The sequence below is a fragment of the Meriones unguiculatus genome, chromosome 15, assembly GCF_030254825.1.
Source record: "Meriones unguiculatus strain TT.TT164.6M chromosome 15, Bangor_MerUng_6.1, whole genome shotgun sequence".
Lineage (NCBI taxonomy): Eukaryota > Metazoa > Chordata > Mammalia > Rodentia > Muridae > Meriones > Meriones unguiculatus.
This window is the reverse complement of record NC_083362.1, coordinates 15,521,575-15,540,579: the sequence shown is the minus strand read 5'-3', so window position 1 is coordinate 15,540,579 and position 19,005 is coordinate 15,521,575. Positions and strand designations below refer to the sequence as shown.

The 19,005-nt window shown below is 49.3% G+C and overlaps 1 long non-coding RNA gene across 1 annotated transcript; it reads right to left on the bottom strand.

The window, feature by feature from the left end:
- Positions 1 to 9,785: 9,785 nt before the first annotated feature.
- Positions 9,786 to 17,588, bottom strand: LOC132648050 (uncharacterized). Its single transcript, XR_009586412.1, has 3 exons — positions 16,980 to 17,588; positions 12,380 to 12,504; positions 9,786 to 11,024 (listed from the first exon to the last, which is right to left on the bottom strand). It is a non-coding gene; the product is annotated as an uncharacterized LOC132648050 (long non-coding RNA).
- Between the last annotated feature and the right edge of the window lie 1,417 nt (positions 17,589 to 19,005).

Below are 19,005 nucleotides of genomic sequence, written 5' to 3'. Positions count from 1 at the left end.
CAGATGGATCCTAATAGCAGAGGCTGTTCCGTGGGAGAGAGCCCAGTGGGTGCCCTAAGATCCACGTGGCAGGCCCCTGTAAGGCTCCACCGTGAGCCCCTCTGTGGGTACTCCTTGCTTTCTGGCCCCCTCAGTGCTTCCTGCTCCCTCGCAGAGCAGGGCTTGCATTTCCCCCTCTCCCTGGAGGCCTGCAGGACCCCGTCACTTTGTGAAGTTGGTCGACTGTTTATTCTAGGAGCAGCATTAAAATCTGTGGCCTAGCGGACTGAGGAGGGAAAAGGGAGTCGTTGCGGGCCTGACCAGGACAGAGCAGGGTGTAGGACTGAGGAGCCCGGGAGAACCTGGAAGGGAGAGGGCAGAGACCACAGTGAGGCGTTGACCTCTTCTTGCATTTGCACAATATGGAATAATATTGACCCATTTCCCCCCTCCTTGCACAATAGGAAATAGAGGCTGTTGTAGTTAGCTCCAGAATGTTCCAAAGGCAGCGGTGTTGAAGGCTTAGTCTTGGGCCCCAGGCCTCTGCAGGGGGGTGGTAGAGCTATCAGGAAAAGAGACCTCGTTGGGGAAGTTAGGTTGTGGGCCGTGCCCTTGAAATGTTGGAATTCTGGCCCCTTCCTCCCTTACTTCCGGGACACTAAGTGACAAGCTCTCACCTTGACTAGCCACAAACTCTCACCTTGACTCAGTGCTGACAGGGCAGTGTGACAGGACTAAGCAGCCTGGGAGGGGACCTCTTAAACTGCCTCCAATAAACTTTGTCTGCTCAAAATTGATTATCTGGGGTCTTTTGTCATGTGACAGGAAGCTGGCCGACACAGACTCTCAGTTGGCTACAATAAGCCATAAGCTTACTTATGCATGGAGTTTTCATGTACATTTTTCCTTCCTTTCTGGAAACAAGGATAGTCTCTGAAGTAAAAAGCCTTAGAATAAAATACAAAGTGAGCTGTCAAGAACCAAGAATGCTTCAGACTTGAGACGTTTCTGCCCTGAGTATTCAGTTCAAAGGTACTGTGGCTTCTAACCCCTTCAAACACACAGCAGATATGCCCAAAGCAATGTAACCTTGCTGCAACGCTCAGCAGTGACTAGAACTATCTACGCACAAACAAGATCTCGTTCGAAGCAGTCAGCTGGCCTGAGAGTGAGTGTATCACACTGAAGATGCCTTGCAACCCAAGTCCAGTTTCTATAGGGTGGAATTATATTTGAATTAAAAAGAAAAACATATCTGGGCTGGGGAGCAGTTAAGAGCAATGGCTGCTCTTCCAGGGGACCCAGGCTTGATCCCAGGACCTACATGGCAGCTCACAACCCTTTGTAACTCCAGTTCTAAGCTATTCTGTGCCTTCTCCTGGGCTCCTTAGGTACCACACACACACATAGTGTGCAGATAAACATGTAGACAAAACACCCACACATACAAAATAATTTTTATACATTAAAAGTAGCAGAGCCAGGCACGGTAGCACATGCTTTCAATCCCAGCACTTAGGAGGCAGAGGCAGTATCTGTGAGTTCAAGGCCAGCCTAGTCTACAAAGTGAGTTCCAGGACAGCCAGGGCTGGCACAGTGAAGCCCTGTCCCTGAAAACAACAACAAAAATTAAAGTAGCAACCAGTTAGGCATGATGACGCACTCCTTTAGTCCCATCACTTATGAAGAGGAGATAGTATTCTCTCTGAGTTACAGTCCAGCCAAGGCAGCACTCTGTCTCAAAACGAACCAAGACAATCTTAACAAACAAAAACACTTCCAACAATGAGACTGGAGTATTAAGGGATAATCAGCTTTTTACACTTAAAAGTTGTCATAATAATTAGTTTGGGAGGCCATTAAAATAGACAGTTCTGTATTCCTATGTAAGCAAGCCAAAACTCAACTCAGTGTTAATGGTTGTATTGTAGACTATTGAATAACCATAAACTAATACCTAGCTGAAGACTTAGGCTCAACCTATCAGATTAACCTAGTTAATTAACCACCAATTAGCCTCTAACTAGAGACTTTTCAGTAGAGTTTCTTTGCCATGCTTCTGCATTCCTCTACAAAGCCCCTCTTTTGTACTGTCCTCATCTGGTGCAGCATGACTCATGAATCACTGCTTTAAAAAGCTAAGTTGTTTCCAACAACTAGTCGTGTGTTTGTCTTGGTTACTTTACTGCTGTTGTGATGAAATGTTCTGACAAGAGCAACAGTTCAAGCGCAGGCCACCTGGTGGATGAAGTCAAGGCTTCAGGATCCGGAAGCAGCTAGTCACGCTGTGTGCACAGTCAGGAAACAGAATGGTGAGTGCTCTGCTCATCCCCATTTTTCCCTTTTATATAACGCGGGATCCCAGCCCAGGGGATGGCTCCACTCAGAGTGAACAGCTCTTTCCATCCTGCTTAGCCTAACTGTATGTGCGGGTCGTGCACTAAAGAAACTGCCTAAATAACCACTCTGTTTTAGGGAGGAAAGGTTTCTATTGTGGGTAAAAGAGAATCCAGAGGCATCTGGAAGAGTCCAGAGCAGAGAGAGAAAGAGAAACAGACTGGAGATAGCCAGGTCTACCTGCAAGAGAAACAAAAGAGTGGGAGAGAATAGTAGAGGTCTCAAGAGATGGAGAATAGCAAGAGAGAGATGGGGAGCAAGAGGAAGAATAGTGAAATAAGGAACATGGGGATAGCAAGAGAGAGAAGAGTAAGAATAGCAAGAGACAGCAGGGACAGGGAGCAAAACCTTGCTATTATAGAAAGAACAATTGGCTACCTGGGAGGAGGGAAGCCGGGGAGGTGAGGGCCAGAATGTCAGTGCAGATGCTTTGATCAGGTGATCAGCAGCTGAGGAGGCCTGGAGGCCAGCATGGGCTTTGACATGCACTCATGCCCCGAGTCCATTTCTCAAGTTCCAAAGGAACGCTGGCTTTTATCTCATTCTAACTGCCAGGAATCCTTTTAGAGTTCAGCTTGAGCTCATTTCTAGACATATGGACTGCCCCAGAGCTAACATCCCAGCCTTCTGTTGATGATAAGGCATGCTGTAGTCACCTCTTCAAAGCTGGGTCATCATGGGCCTGGAGGCTGGAATTTTGATCAAAGACTGAGATGGGAATGGCAGAGACTTGGGAGATTCATCAGAAACATCTAGTTCACTCACCCAAACCTAAGAGACGGGAAGCCATCAAACGTTCCGGACTGGTTAAGATCAGCTTTCAGCAAACCCAGGGCTCACTGCTTTGGCAGGCCCACAGGAGCTGTAGGGCATGTTGGAGCAGTTTTCCCCCAAGTGCCCCAGCTGACTCCTGGATGGTGTCCCGGTCAGTGGGATGGGAGTCTGCTGTAGATTAGAACGGAAGGTATTCACATGATCACTGTCCTCACTGCAGAAAAGGCAGTTAACACGCGTCTGCAAACAGCGCGAACAGACCTATGCCTCTGAGCCAAAGCCAAACAAAGACTGAAAGGTCACTAGCATGACAGAAGCCTGAACACTCATTGTAACAAGACAGACAGTTCCTGTCAGGAAAGAGAACAAAGGGGAAAAAGAGCTTGAGGACCCAAAAGATGGTTCTGGGGTAAAAGCAGGAGCACTCTTTCCTCTGTCCAGAGGTCTAGATAGATATAGACTGGACACAGGTGTTTTTAGCACAGTGAGAAGTACTTTGAAATTGATATTTAGAAAGCCACCAAGGGAGATGTACAATTTTGAGCCTATAATAACAGTAGCCAGTTACCAAGGCAAGATTAGTAACTTATCAGAACTCCATGTATTAATGTTAAACCTTAAACTTTGAAGTCTTAACATTGTATGTATCATCTTTATGTCTTAGTTTTTTTACATACCTAAGTCACTTCCTCAGATCCTCATAACTTATAAAGACTTTAAACTTTTTCTTTTTATCTGGAAAGATCCAGTCGTTTACCATGAGACACAAGTGTTGGTTATTGAGAACAGTCATGGAAAAACAAGTTTTTGTTTTGTTTTACTTTTGTTTTTTGAGACAGGGTTTCTCTGTATAGCCTTGGCTGCCCTGGACTCACTTTGTAGACCAGACTGGCCTCAAACTCAGAGATCTGCCTGCCTCTGCCTCCCTGAGTATTAGGATTACAGGCATGTGCCATGGTGCCCGGCTTGAAAAACAAGTTTGTTTTTTTTTTGTTGTTTAATTTTTTTAATTTTTATTTTTTATTAATTACAGTTTATTCACTTTGTATCCCCCCTGTAGTTACCTCCCTCCTCCCTCCCAATCCTACCTACCCTCCCCCTTTTCCACCATGTCCCTCCTCCAGTCCACTGATAGGGGAAGTCTTTCTACCCTTCCTTCTGATCCTAGTCTATCAGGTCTCATCAGGACTGGCTGCATTGTCTTCCTCTGTGGCCTGGTAAGGCTGCTCTCCCCTCAGGTGTTTTTTGGTTTTTGTTTTTGTTTTAATTTTACTTTTTAAAAAAATTGAAGATTTATTTGTGTATTTTTTAAGTTGTGTATTTTTAATTAACTTTTTATTAATTACAGTTTATTCACCTTATTTGTGTATTTTATGTACATGGGTACTTTGTCTATGTGTATATCTGCACATCAGAAGATGGCATCAGACAGGTGTGAGCTGCCATGTGGGCGCTGGGAATTGAACTCCAGTCCTTTGGAAGAGCAGTGAGTGCTCTCAACCACTGTACCATCTTTCCAATCCCAAACAAGTGTGTGGTTTTTGTTTGGTTGTTGTTGTTTTTTAAATAAAAGAATAATAAAAGGTAAACTTCAGTCAACAGCAACAGCATGGTATCTGGAGTTTGTCTTTCACGAAACCTGTTTTGCGAGTTTGCTTTTTTAGCGTGAAGCTTGGCAGCAAGGAAAACCTGCCTTTCTCAGCAGGCACCCTGGTAGCTCTAGGGAAAGCAAGGCCAGATTTTTACACATGAGACCAATTCAGGCTGGCAGGTAACTGGGCCTCAGTTTTGAAGCCTTTTGAGAAAGTCAATAATTTAAACGTTTTTAAAAAGTTTTTATAATTTGTATCCTCAGCAAGCAACATGCACATCTTCTAGGCTCAAAGTTCCTATAAAGCCAGACTGTTTTAAAGGCGAAAGTGGACTTTCTAGCTGTTTCCTCTCTAGGCGTGAGCCCCATCTCCCCGGTAATTCTAGATCTTATCAGGTTGACAAATGAGACTAATTAGAATGTCAAAATGGGATTTTGAATGATGCCAACACAAACAAATGAGAACTGAGTGGCGTGATAGACATTCCCATTAGCTTAATGTAACCCTGTTGTATAGTGCATGCACAGAATGAATGAAATGTTACCCCCTGGATATATGCAACTAGACATCAACCAAAGGTGTCAGGGCTGAGGCGAGAAATACAGCTCAGTGGGAGAACTCGTGTTCCCAGTGTGGGAGCCCTCTTTTCGGCTCCCAGCACCGCAATCCATCAATCAATATTTTGTTCAAGAGGCAACTAGATCACACCCGCAGAAGAACCCTATGAAACCACTGAGAAGATTGTACTCCATAAGGCAAGGAGAGAGGCATCAGAGGAAGCCGGCCCACTGCTGTCCTGTCTTGGAGTTATTACCTCCAGAATAGTGAGGAAGTCAACTCTTACTGTTTAAACAAGAAGGAAGATTTTCGTTGTTGTTGTTTTTCAAAGACAGGGTTTCTCTGGGTAGCTCCGGCTGTCCTGGAACTCACTCTGTAGACCAGGCTGGTGCCTACCTGCCTCCCAAGTGCTGGGATTAAAGGTATGCACCTCCTCCCAATTCTGTGGAAAAAAAGAAAAAGAAAAAGAGCTCTTCTGCAGGGAAGCTTATGTAAGAAGTGGGAAATAGTAAGATCTGGAGAGGACAGAACTCCACAAGGAGAGCAACAGAACCAGAAAATTTGAACACAGGGGTCTTCCCAGAGACTCATACTCCAACCAAGTACCATGCATGGAGATAACCTAGAACCCCTGCACAGATGCAGCCCATGGCAGTTTAGTGTCCAAGTGGGTTTCATAGTAATGGGAAGAGGGACTGCCTCTGACACAATCTGATTGGCCTACTCTTTGATCACCTCCCCCTGAGGGGGAGCAGCCTTACCAGGCCACAGAAGATGACAATGCAGCCACTCCTGATGTGATCTGAAAGACTAAGATCAGAAGGAAGGAGAGGAGGACCTCCTCTATCAGTGGACTTGGGGAGGGGCATGCATGAAGAAGGGGGAGGGAAGGTGGGATCGGAAGGGGAGGAGGGAGGGGCTTATGGGAGAATACAAAGTGAATAAACTGTAATTAATAAAAATAAATAAATTTAAAAAAGAGCTCTTCTGTTAGAGCTGAACACTGAGTAGAATAGGGCACACCTGCAACGCAAGCACTTGGAGGCTAAACAGGAAGATTGATAGTGTGGGGCCCATCTGGCTACACCGTGAGTTCAAGGCTAGCTGAGGATACACAGGGAGCCTCATCTAAAAAAACAAAACAAACAAAAAACAACAAAGTCAGGGAGAAAAGAACACGAGTGAAACTTTGGATGGTGACATACAAACTTGGGGTGACACTCAGCGCGAGCCTCCCCCACAGAGCCCTCTCCCAGCCACGCAAAGCCGCTCCATCATCTAAATCGTTATACCAGTTCTGGTCTTAGGGTTTCTACTGATTTAATAAGAGACCATGACCAAAGCAACTTGGGGAGGAAAGGCTTTACTTCAGCTGACAGCTCTCAGGTAACAGTTGATCACTGAGGAGAATCTAGGCAGGAACTCAAGTGGGGCAGGAACCTGGGGGCAGGAACTAAAGCAGAGGCCATGGAGGAACGCTGCTTACTGGCTTGCTACCCTTGGCCCGCAAGCTCGGTCTGCCTTCTGATAGCATCCAGGACCTCCAGCCCAGGACAACAAAACATTCCACAGACTTGCCATGGACCAGTGTGCTGAGGTGTTTTCTCAGTTGAGGTTACCTCTTCCCAAATGACTCTCACTATGTCCAGCTGACATCACAGACTAGCCAGTCCATGCCTTGGGCTCACTCTGTCCACTGTAATACTTTCAATTCTCCTGCCTCAGCTTCCTGAGCAGGTAAGATCAGAGACCTGTTCCTGTACACCTGGCCTTATGATACCCTTTAAGTAGACAACAAATGCACATAAATGATGCTCGGATTTCCTGAGTTAGGTGAATGGATTAAATGAGCCAAGGGAGGGGCTGGAGTACCCTGACTATGGCTGGTATTCGGGAAGGCCGCCTACGGTTGTGGCTGGCATCTGAGCCGGAGTCCGTGAGCTCGGATACCACCTCCAGATACTGCCTGTGGGAGACCGGCAGGACAGGAAGACACCCCGCTAAGTCCACCTCCGCAGAACAGGTGGCTCACTTGCTGGGGTTCGTAGCAGACTCCCACAGAGCAGGTGTCAGAAGCATGAGGGCCTGGCAGTGCAAAAGCCGGGAGAAAACAGCCTCCTCTAAGCCTGCTCTCCCGTTCTTGCTCCTGAATCTTCCGAGAAAAGCATACCTGATTCACTGTGGTGGACTTTCTTTTTTGTGTTAATTACAGAATTAGAATTTTCAGAAAGATGAAAATAAAAATTTTATAATTTATGACTAATTATTTTAATTGTGTTTTAAGGGCGCTTTTAAATAATTATCATTGTTGATTATAGTTGTTGGTGTTTTTTTGTTTGTTTGTTTGTTTGTTTGTTTTTCTTTTTTTCTTTTTGAGACAAGGTTTCTCTGTGTAACCCTGGCTGTCCTAAAACTCACTCTATGGATCAGGCTAGCCTTGAACTCAAGAGATCCGAGTGCCTCTAGCTTCAGAGTGCTGGCATTAAAGGCTTACATGTGCTTTCAACAAGTTAAAAAGTTTGCTATTTTGAATTCTTACTTTGGCACATTCTAGACATATTCAAAAGTCCCTGGAGCCTTTACGAGCCAAGTCCCAACAGCAGATCTTTTCCTAAGTGAATAAACCAGGCTGAGTTAAGCAGTAATAAACAGTACATTCAGAGAGCACAGATTTCAAAGGGGGGGGGGAATCTCCCTCCTTAATGACTATAAGTAGTTCCCTCGATAGAGCACGCAACTGTGCCACAAAAAATGACTATCGCCTCTGAACAGAGACGGGCAGGCCTTCTGCTCAGCGCTGGTCAGGAGCCAGCTGCTCGAGGTGGGCTGGATGAACCACCTGCGGGGGGCGCTGCCCCAGGCCAGTTTTCAGTGCTCTGATCTTGAGCACGCACAGGCTGTAAGAACAGCAGGGACCTCTTCCCGGAGCCGAACGAGTGATGCAGGTACAGCCCAGAGCCTTTTTCTCATGCACTCAGCCCTCAGACCACTGTCTCCACAGCACTCCTCGGCACTGTGTCCACACTGGAGCATGTGTGCTGCGTCAGATGTATTGTTGTTTCCGTAACTGAGGCCACATCTGCTTGCGCTTCCATTTGCCCTTGGAGAAGGAATTCCCATACTGTTTGAGGGGACAGCCTATAGTAGGTTCTCCATGCCAGAGCTGGCTGGAGAGAATTCTTCCCAAGATTTAAGCCATTTTCAAATGGAAGCCATCCAACAAAATGTTGCTAGGGTCCAGCAAGGGGCATTGTCCCTCGAATGCTCACCCTGCCCCTGAGGAGCCCTGTAAAGGCTCTGGCCCCTCAACAGCACATCCCTCCTTCTAGGGAAATGTTCGTAACCTTCACTTGTATAAGACCCAGACACCACCCAAACGGCCCAGGTCCCTGCAGCAACTGAAGAGCAAAATTGGGACTTAGTAATGGCCTCATCAGGAGCCCACCAGGTACAGCCCTGGCTGAGGTCACTATTGAATGGCAGTGGAGCTGACAGAGTGGCCATTTGCTCTTGTCCCTTTTCTTTTTGTACTGCTGGCGAACCCGGGCCTTGCGCATTCTGGGCAAATACGCTTCTGAGCCACATCTCAGCTTTGGGACGGCTGACTTGGAAGGCCATAGCACAGTATGTGTTGAGCGATATACCGGTTCTGATGTACTCATTCAGGGAGGGCATTTCGGGCGCAGGGAGTCCCTGCATGTAAGGGGACCAGAAACAGTGTCTATTTCCAGAGAACGAGGCAGGCCTCCAGATAGGGAGCCATGGCGGTAGATGGAAGAAGAGACAGCCACAGAGGGCTTTGTGGGCTCTGGGAAGAGAAGGAAATGGGAAGAGGTGTGTGTGTGCGTGTCTATCTCTGTCTGTCTGTCTGCATTGCTGTCCTAGTTTAATTTCTATTGAAAAACACTCTGACCAACAGCATCTTGGATAGGAAAGGGTCTATTAGCTTACACTCCAGGGTCATAATCCATCATTGAGGGACCTGAAGACAAGAACTCGGAGGCAGGAACCATGAAGGAACACGGCTTTCTGGCTCACTCACAGGCCTGTGTTGAGCTTTCTTATACAGCCCAGGACCACCTTGTCCAGGGAGTACGCTGTCCACGCTGGGCTGGGCTGTCCTGCAGCAACTAATGATCAAGACACTCCCCCACAGAAATGCTCTCAGGCCAATCTGACCTAGGCGATTCCGTAACGAAGGATTTTTTCTCAGGCGCATCTGGATGCATCTAGACAGTTAATGCTAAACAGGACAGGTGCCCAGGCTGGCCCCAATCTGCTGGGCTCAATCTTCCTGGAATTGGGAGACAGCTCTGTAGGTAAGGGGCTTTCATGGGACCTCAATTTAGATCCCTAGCACCCACATAAAAGCCAGACAAGGCTGTACATACCTGTAACTTGAGATCTGAAGAGTGGGGACAGGAGGATTCCACGAGTTTATTGGATAGCCAGTCTAGCCAATCGGTGAATGACAGTCTCCAAAAATGAAGTAGGGAAGTAATACAGGAAGACATCAACTTCTCTCTCTGACTTACAAATGCACAGAACACACTAACAGACACACACATGCACACACACACATACACACACACACACGTACACCGCATATAGGTAAAATGTAAAAGGGAGCTAGGGAAATAACTTTTTGGGTAAAATTCTTGTTATATCAGCATGAGGGCCAGAGTTCAGACCCATGTAAAAGCAAGGCCCAACCATGGGCATCTCTAGTCCTAGCACCTGGGAGGCCGTGGATCCCACAAACTCACTGACCAGCCAGCCAAGCCAAACTGGAAACCCCAAGTTCTGTGGTGAGAAACCCTGTCAAAAAAACAAAACAACAACAAACCCTGTCCTGGAAAGCAATCAAGGGAAACACACGATCCACCTATGACCTCCACATGTATACAATATGTACATGTGCACAGACCCACACACAGTGAAGACCTTCCTAGACAAGGCTGTGTTTCCTGCTCGCTGTGTGTGTGTGTGCAGATGGAGTGTGTGTATGGAGGTCAGAGGTCAGCTTCAGCTCTCTTCAGGACTGGTCCACCTTGCTTTTTCAACATTTTTTTTTACACTTGTTGATGGATGGATTGTGTGTGTATATAGGTCAGAGGTCAACTTTCAAGAGCTGGTCCTCAGCTTTCACCTGTGGGACCTGGGGATGGAGCTGGGTCGCCAGTCCTGTAGCAAACACCTTTACCTGCTGAGCCACCTCTCGGCCCCGCCTTGTATTTTGACAGAGTTATTAAGAGAGGCGAGGCAGGCTGGCCAGTTAGCCTCAGGGATTTGTCTGCCTCCATCCCGCCCCTGGGATGAGGAGGACTGCCCACCATACACTCTTTCTATATGTGTGCTGGGGACCAAACTCTCCACGCTTTTGTAAGTTGAGCATTTTACTGATTGAGCGTTTATGACAATTAACGTGCTTCTGTTATTGAGGAATGACCCCCTGGATTCCCAGTAGAAGCCACTAAGTCCTTGCTGCTGCGGGAACCTAGATCCAAGGGCAGGAGCTGTCCAGGCTGCTGGGAGGCAGCCTGGCCACGAAGGGATCCCCCACCTCAGCGGCAGGCCTGCTGCAGGCGACAGGTACCTTTCAGGATGAGGGCGTCGGATTGGACTTTCCTGTGTGGATGACAGTTGTACAGAGGCTTGCGCACCAAGCTTGCAAGCATCCTGCAGCACTTAGGTGATCGCAGGAGAATGTCCATATATACTGTCCTGTTAAGGGAGAGAGAGAGAGGGGCATGTCACAATACGGCATTCCCATCTGATTTCATCCGATAACTACGCAGTTGATTTGTACAGAGACAAAAAGTATAGGAGACTACCTTATCTCGTAGGGCTAGGACTGTAAACATTAACTGAAATTTCTCAAGAACCAGTAGGATCCCGGTAATGAAGTCCCTGCTGGCCCATGCAGGCATAAGCACGCATACTGGGGCTGAGGAGACTTCTGGAATCAAGGTGGGTCTGCATACCTCAGTGAAAGAGCCGGTAAGTGGCCCCACCCCGTACGTGACTGGGCCGGGTCCTCAGTTTCTCACACTCTTTAGCTTTTCTCCCCTTCACAGACGTGGCTGGCACGGCCCATCAGCCCCACCCTCCCCCAGCCCTGTGTAATTAGAATGCTTTAGCCAGGTTCCCACTCAGGCTGCTGACTGAGAGAATTCAGCTCCCTAAGCGTCCCTTGCTTGTACCCACCCTTGTCATCAGCCCAGCCTCTGGTGCTGGCTTCCAACACCTCTCCCCATGGCCCTGTTACTTTCTCAGCCTGTCTGTGGCAGGAGTCAGTGGGTGTACTTCAGACAGAGAGGGGCTGAGAGGGGCCTGTCAGTGAAGTGCTTGGGTTCCATCCCTAGAGCCCATGTAAAACAAAGCAAAACCTGGCATACTCAACTCAGCACCAGAGGCAGAGGTGGTCTCTGAGGCTCACTGGCCAGCTCATCTCCAGGCCAGTGAGAGACTTTGTCTCAAAAAACAAGCTACATGGCTTCTGAAGAATGATACTGAAGGAGTCTTTTGGCCGTCATACAGACAGATACAAATGCACACAGCACACACAGAAATATACAAAGGAGAGGGAACAAAAGAAAGGCACAGGTGTGATCACCATGATGTGTCTTAGCCAGGGTTACTATTGCTGTGATGAAGCGCCATGGCCGAAAGGAAGTTGGAGAGCAAAGGGTTTATTTGGCTTATGCTTCCCTCTCTCTGTTTATCACAGAGGGAAGTCAGGGCAGGAACTCAAGCAGGGCAGGAACCTGGAGGCAGGAGCTGATGCGGAGGCCGTGGAGGGGTGCTTCCCATGGCTTGCTCAGCCTGCCCACGACCACCAGCCCCGGGATGGCCCCGCCCACAAGGGCCTGGGCCCTTTAGCACTGATCACTCACTAAGGAAATGCCCTACAGGCTTGCCTACAGCCCAGTACTAGAGAGGCATCATCTCAATTGAGGTTCCCATTTCTCAGGTGGCTCTAGCTTGTGTCAAGTTGACATAAAACTAGCCAGCACAGGTATGGAGACAATATACACAGGGCCCACCATCATGACCAGGGGATGACGGGAGTATCCTACCCAGGATGCAGTTGTTTCAGATGCACTCCTTCAGTCCCTGCGCTGCTGGCATGTGTGCAGGCTCTGCAGCTCCCTGGAGAAGACCCCATTGCATGCCTGGCTGCTTCCCACTCCCACGGGATGATCTGAATTTGGAAGAGACTGAAATTATGGGTAGCACTTTTTCTTTTCCAGTCTATCTATGTAACTGTAACTCATTAGCATCAGGAGGATCAAATCTTGAATAAGAAACAGTCTCTCCCCGTCTCCCATGTTCACGGAGGTTCTGCCTTTTATTCAGGAATCAAAGGCAGCAGGAACAGAGAGGCCCACACAAAGGACAGGGCTACGTGGAGGCCCGCATGCTGGGGAAGGCCCTCACTGAAATGTCACCTCTGCACAGCTCAGGCGGGCAGCTGCCCGGCTGCTTGGGTTTCACCAGAGCCGCTGAATGCTTCAGTCAGTGTTCGTAACCAGCGGGAGACCGTGTCCTTTAAGGAGCCACATGTGTTTTGTTTTGTTGTCGTCGTCATTGTTTTAGAGCCTTAGAGCGTGAACATGCCTGGCCCCCTGCCACGGCTCCAGGACCGGGGCCAGCGTGTGTGCTGCTGCAGCCTGAAGGAGCTTCATGCTCTTGTGCAAAAAGATCCCGGAGAGGAAATCTGGAAAGTCTATTCAAAAAAGCTCGTGAGAGCCGCAAATTCTCGCAGGGAGGTTTGCTGTAATAAATGAACAGGTGCCCTAACGTGAGTGTGCTCCGGTGCTTCCTCTCCACGCTGGGAGCCCTGGCCCCACCAGGGCCAATTCTTGTTATGACCACAATGACAAGGACATTCTGAGTCATGAATAGCATGGAGGCCCCATTATCAGGAGAGGAGGATGGGGACATAGACAGGCTGAGAATGGCAGTGGTTTCACAACACCAGATGCAAACCCGAGCTAGAGTTTTATGCGATTAAAAGTCTTCTTTAAAAGCGCATTCTTCTGAAAGATCATTCTTTTTTGTTGTTGTTATTTCTAATGACTGTGTGTGCACACACACGTGTGAGCGTGCACAGCACGTGCACACATGTATGCCCGCGTATACAAATGGGTGCAGAGGCTAGAAGGATGTGTCAGATTCCCTGGAGCTGGCGTTGCAAGTTGGGAGCTGCCTTGATATGGGTGCTGGGAAGCCAACTCAGGTCCCTTGCAAAACCAGCAAGTTCTCTTAAGGCCTGAGCTGCCTTTCCAGCCCTTAAAGATCACGCCTACGGAGTTGGGAAATGACGGCTCGGGATTTCTCGCTTGTGTTTTCATTGGTTGGGAAAAGCTTGAAGGATGCTTGGATGCAGTCGTTTAAAGGAATATTATGAACTGAATTTACACCCTTGAACCTCCCCACAAAGAAAAAGAATGAAAAAAAAAAATCTCAAGGTAGGAAAAATAACAAACTCTGTCTATCCTAAAGCCACCCTGCAGATGGAAGATCCTATTTGGAAACTCTTTCTGGAAATGAATCTATGTGACATTTCTGTGACATATGACTGAGGCAGAGGCAGAGGCGGTGGCTGAGTGGCCTGCTTAGCACTGGGTTGTCCCTAGCAGCAAACACAAGACCAAACAAACCCCAAGGTCCGAGTTACGGAGGTAGCACAGTTTGGTTGGTTGGTTATAGTGGTGCCTGAGGAAGGCAGGTCCTGGCCCTTGGCAAGTGAGGCAAGCATTGTCACTGAAATGCCTACCAGCCCCGAAGGGAGCAGGATTTTTATCAGGCTGTGGCTGTCTAGTCTCGTGTGCATGTGTGGTGTGGTGGGCGCTGCAGTTAAAAGCACTTGTTACTCCTTTGGGGGACTTGGGGACCCACGTGCTGGCAACTCCAGATCCAGGAGATCTAAAGTCCTCTTCTCTGGCTTCTATAGGCTCCTGAACGCGTGTGGTAAGCATCAACGCAGGCAGGCACATTTTAAAAAAATAAAAACTTCTAAGAAAGATTTAGTTAGCGTTGGGCAAGGTAATACATTATGCCAGCTCCAAATCCAAATGAGCAAAGGCCTGAAATGAGGATCCTGCTTCCTACTCACATCCCTCAGCAACGCCTCCTCTCCCTGGAGGCTGCCAGCATTGCCTTCTGGGCTAGCACAGTTGGCCTTTGACACGCACGGGGCTTTGGTCCCAGGGTCCTCTCCAGAACCAGAACCCACTCATCCTATTCTTCACATCTCGCACACACTGACCTGTTTCTGGACTCACCTACACCACAGGATCGGAACTGAAGCCAGGGCCCTGCTTTCAGTCCCTGACAGGGCTAATGCACCCGTGCGTACAGCGAAATGTAAACGTTCCAATGGCTGTCCCTTAGATTTTAGTAGGCTAAATAGTACAGGCTGGAAAATGTTGAGCAAACATAACCAAACCTTATCTACATACAGCCAAGCCTGTGCACAATTAAGAAAGTTTCGGGGGGGAGGGCAGGAAGGACGATGCGTGTCAGTGCACCTGTAATCCCAGGCCTGGAGTGGTGGAGGGGTCCCTGGGGCTGGCCAGCCAGCCGGTCCAGCTGATGAGCAAGCTTTAGGTTCAGTGAGAGACCCTGTCTTTAGAAATACGGCGGAGAACAAGAGAACAGCACCCAGTAGTGCCTTCTGGCCCCTTTGTGCACGCATGGACAGAGTGGGGAGGAAGGGAAGAGAGCCTGCCTTCCCAAATGGTACTGCAACCCTGGTGGAGGGTCCTTGGCTGGGCAGAAACCCTCGGGAGCCAGTTACTACCACTTTGCTAACAGGCATGCGCTCAAACCGCCTTCTGAATGCCCACAGTTAGGGTCATACGTCAGGGCTGCTCCTGGTCTCCATCAGAGAACCTTCCTCCTGCGTCACAGTAGATAATATGGAGATTACAAGTGGCCAGAGGCTGGGAAGAAGTGACGCATCTCCGCTACCTCTGCACAGCTTAGGGGACATCCTGGAAGAGAGGCTGCAAAGAATGTGAGGGCCTGACCCCACGGCTGCTGCTTGCAGGAGCTCACTGCAGCTGTGCTTACCTGCACATGGCTGGGCTGGGTGTCATCACCTCATCACAGGTGGGAGAAAAGCTCACGAGGGCCCAGCCTTCCTCCAGAGACTTTCCCATTAATGGCTGTCAGGGGAGGGGCTGTCACTGTTTTGGGGGGTGTAGCCATTGCTAAGCTGCCACCCACACTCATGCAAACAGCCAAACATAAACAAAGAAGACATGACTGATGGTAGGAGATGAGGGCTCTATCTTCAGGTTTGCTGAGAACAGCGGACATTAGTGTTCAGCTACCGTTATTGCAGCCCTATTAGCCATCAAAAAGCAGCACCTGGAAGACAACAGTGCAATGGGACTATGGCTTAGGTCACCTCTTCAGAGTTCTGGAACGGAAGAAGTGGGGCTTGCAGGACAAGACTATAGGTTTCTGAGGGGCCTGCAGTGGAGCAGGGACTTTTCTGAAGGCAGAGAGGAGGCAGTGTTATAAGTAGGCGCTGTATAAGACTGGCCACTCGTTCGGCCATCTTGAAAAGCTTGTGTCCTCATATGAGACACATGGGTTCTGGGGAAAGGTTTGAGGCAGCACTAAACAAAGGAAACGAGTTCTCTGCGTTAGTTTGCTTAGTGTTGCTCTAACGGAATTCTTGAGGCTGGGTATTTTTAATAAGGCTGGAGGCTATATAGTTTACGTAACACAGTGACAGCATCCCGGTGAGGGGCCTCCTAGCCTCATCCTAACAGGAGGGAGCCAGGCGTTTGTGTGCAAAAAGACCGTGGCATGGAGGGTCCCTGCTTGGTAGCAGCCCATTCTGGGGGTTCTAGTTCAGCACGCTAACCCACTCTCAAGGGAGAGGCATGCGAAGGTTTGGATGCAGAATGTCTCCCATAGGCTCACAGTGCTGCTCAGGGAAGCTCTAGAACGTTCTGGACACAGAGCCTAGCTGGCAGACAAAGCTTTGAGGGGTGGGTGCGGCCTGAGGCTTTAGCTTCCTCACTAGAAGTGATGAAACTATTTGCATTACCTTCCTGCCGCCACAGCTTCCCTGTCACGGTGGACTGAAGCAGGAACCAAAGTAATCCTTCCTCTCTCTTCAGTCCTTTCCTAGGAATTCTGTCACACTGACAAGAAAAGGGAGCCCACGGCCTGATAACCTCCCACAGGCTTCGCTTCTTAAGGGTCCCACCACCTCCTAACCCTGCCACTTTGGGGACCAAGTTCAAAAACAAACACTTATGGAGGGTACATTTATACAATAGCCAACCCCAGAGGTCCTGCCTGCTTGGGCCCCAAGAGCAAGCATTGAGGGTACCTCTGATATGAAGAAATTAAAGCCAGGTAGTGAGTCATCAGAAGTGGGGCACAGGAGGGCTGTGTAGACATGGTGGTCAGAGAATTGCTATCTAAACTGGTAGCATTTGAGATACATCAGACCAAGGAACCACAGTCTACAAATGCCTGACCCACAGAATCTGGGGGACAACTGAAGCAGAACTGAGGTTAGCAGGGCGTGAGATGGAGAGACTGGGGACACAGGTGCCATTCTATAAACCTAGGGTCGCAACACAGCCTATGTCAGCGTTTTCCGAGCCCCACTCCTGCCAGCCCCCGCCAGAAGCCTTTGCAGCCTACCTTGGGATTCACTAGTCTGGGCTGCTGCTATTTCCAGATGCGGACTTCCCTGAGCGAGGGCAGTGGCTCCCTACGAGCCCCAGGTCAGGGTTGGGGAGAGAACATGTTGAGATGGGGCCCAGGAGATGAAGTCTCTTTCCGGCTCTCGTTCTCTCTTCCCTCCAGCAGAGAACCAGGGGCAGGAAAAGCTAAGAAACAAAAGGCTGGTTGTTCACCCTTGCTCTGACTTCCCACAGGGTACCTCCAGCCTGAGGCGCAGTGGCACAAAAGCCTTATTTACTGGAGCTGTGTGTGTGTGTGCAGGCAGCACTGTCACAGGTGTGTCAGAGCTGGCTGCAACAGGAAGACTGAGGGGCAGGTCACAGGACCTGCCATAGAGCTCAGTGGTGGCTGTGACTAACCTTTGTGGCTCCCTGAAATCCACTAAGGGAATTTTAATCTCCCTGGCCAGCGGACAGGGGTGTCTACTTTCCCAGGGTCCAGTGGGAGAACCCCCACCTCCAGAGGAGGAGGTTTTCTCTGTGTACCTCTACACTGACACGGCTCCTTTTCAAGCTGGAGGCTTGGTCAAAAGGAGAGGGTTGGCAGACGCCTTTGGGCCTAGTGACTCAGGAGGGCTGAGGCCAGAGTGCCACTTGAGGCCAAGAGTTTAAGACCAGCCTAGACAAGTCAGACTGCCTCAAAATTAAATGCGGGTCAAAAGATGACGCTATAAATTGAGTCACAGGTCACACGGCTTTCACTTGAGATCTACTAACCCGGCCGTGTGCTCCACCAGAACACTGGGTTTTCGTAAATTTAGAATAAGGAAATGGCATGGAGGAAAAAGTGAGCGGCTGCGACCTCTTGCATCTATTTACTTTTGGTCAACATTAAAGCAGTTGGAAAAACTGGTCTCTCAGGGGTTCCACCAGCGTCCTTACAGTTTGATCCTGGGGCATGGGGTGTGAGAGACTATTTTGCTCTGCTGGTTGCTGCAGAAGCTTAGGCCAAAACAATGGCCCCTCGATTTCTGGCTAACATTGGGTAAAATCAATTTACTTTTTACTGTTTAAGAAAAATCAAAACCAAAATGTTAAAGATCCACAATTCCTAACCAGCGCCCCCAACCCTGTGCCCTGGTAACAGAGGTGACTACCAGGCTTCCCACCCCCAAATAGCTCAACGGGTGAGTGGATGTAGGCAGGGCAGGCATACTCACTGTTACTTAGCCATGTCAGGAAGTGGATTCTGCGGTTCCATGGGTGCAAGGGAACATACGTCACGTGAGCTGCGCTCAGAAGACAAGCTCTGCGTGTCACATGGAGGCACTGGAGTGCAGAGTGGAGCGGTGGTCAGGGGAGCAGCGCCTCGCAGCAGTGTGGGGGTGGGGGGCTCATTTCTGAGGCCCTGTGGCACAGCAGGTAAGCACGGCAGGATAATGAATGCTGGCCTTCCGAGCCACATCCTGGAGCTGCTGACTCAGCTTTTGCTCTGGTCTTGGCAGGTGGGCTAGGTCTATCTTCCTGTCCCAGCAGGCGGTGCTCCCCATGTGCTGGCTGGCAAGGCCTGAATGGTGTTCCTATCGTGGCGTCAGTTGTGCAAAGGTCTGAGGGCATATTACACTGGCCTGTGAATCAACGCTCAGCTACCGCGCCAGTGCCATGCCTGCCTACCTACTGCCACGGTTCTCCCCACAATGAGCATGGGCTAACCTCTGACCTGTAACGCAAGCCTTCCATTAAGTGCCTCCTTTATAAGCTGCCCTGGTCACGGTGTCTCTTCCCAGCAATAGTACAGTGACACTATGACGGCACAGCCTCTTGTTCCCCGTTCTCACAGTCACCCTGACCTGTGAGCACTGTGTGGGAATGCTGGGACAGCCAGCTTCCTCCGCCTCCTTCCTCTTTCCAACCCTATCAGGATCGCTGAGTCTTTGACAATGCAATGTGACATCAGTGCTTACAAATGTGTCCTGGGTGCCTGTAGCGCATGGCCTGACACTCAGCTGTGTGCTGGATCACTCTTGTCAAGCAGCTGGCATCGT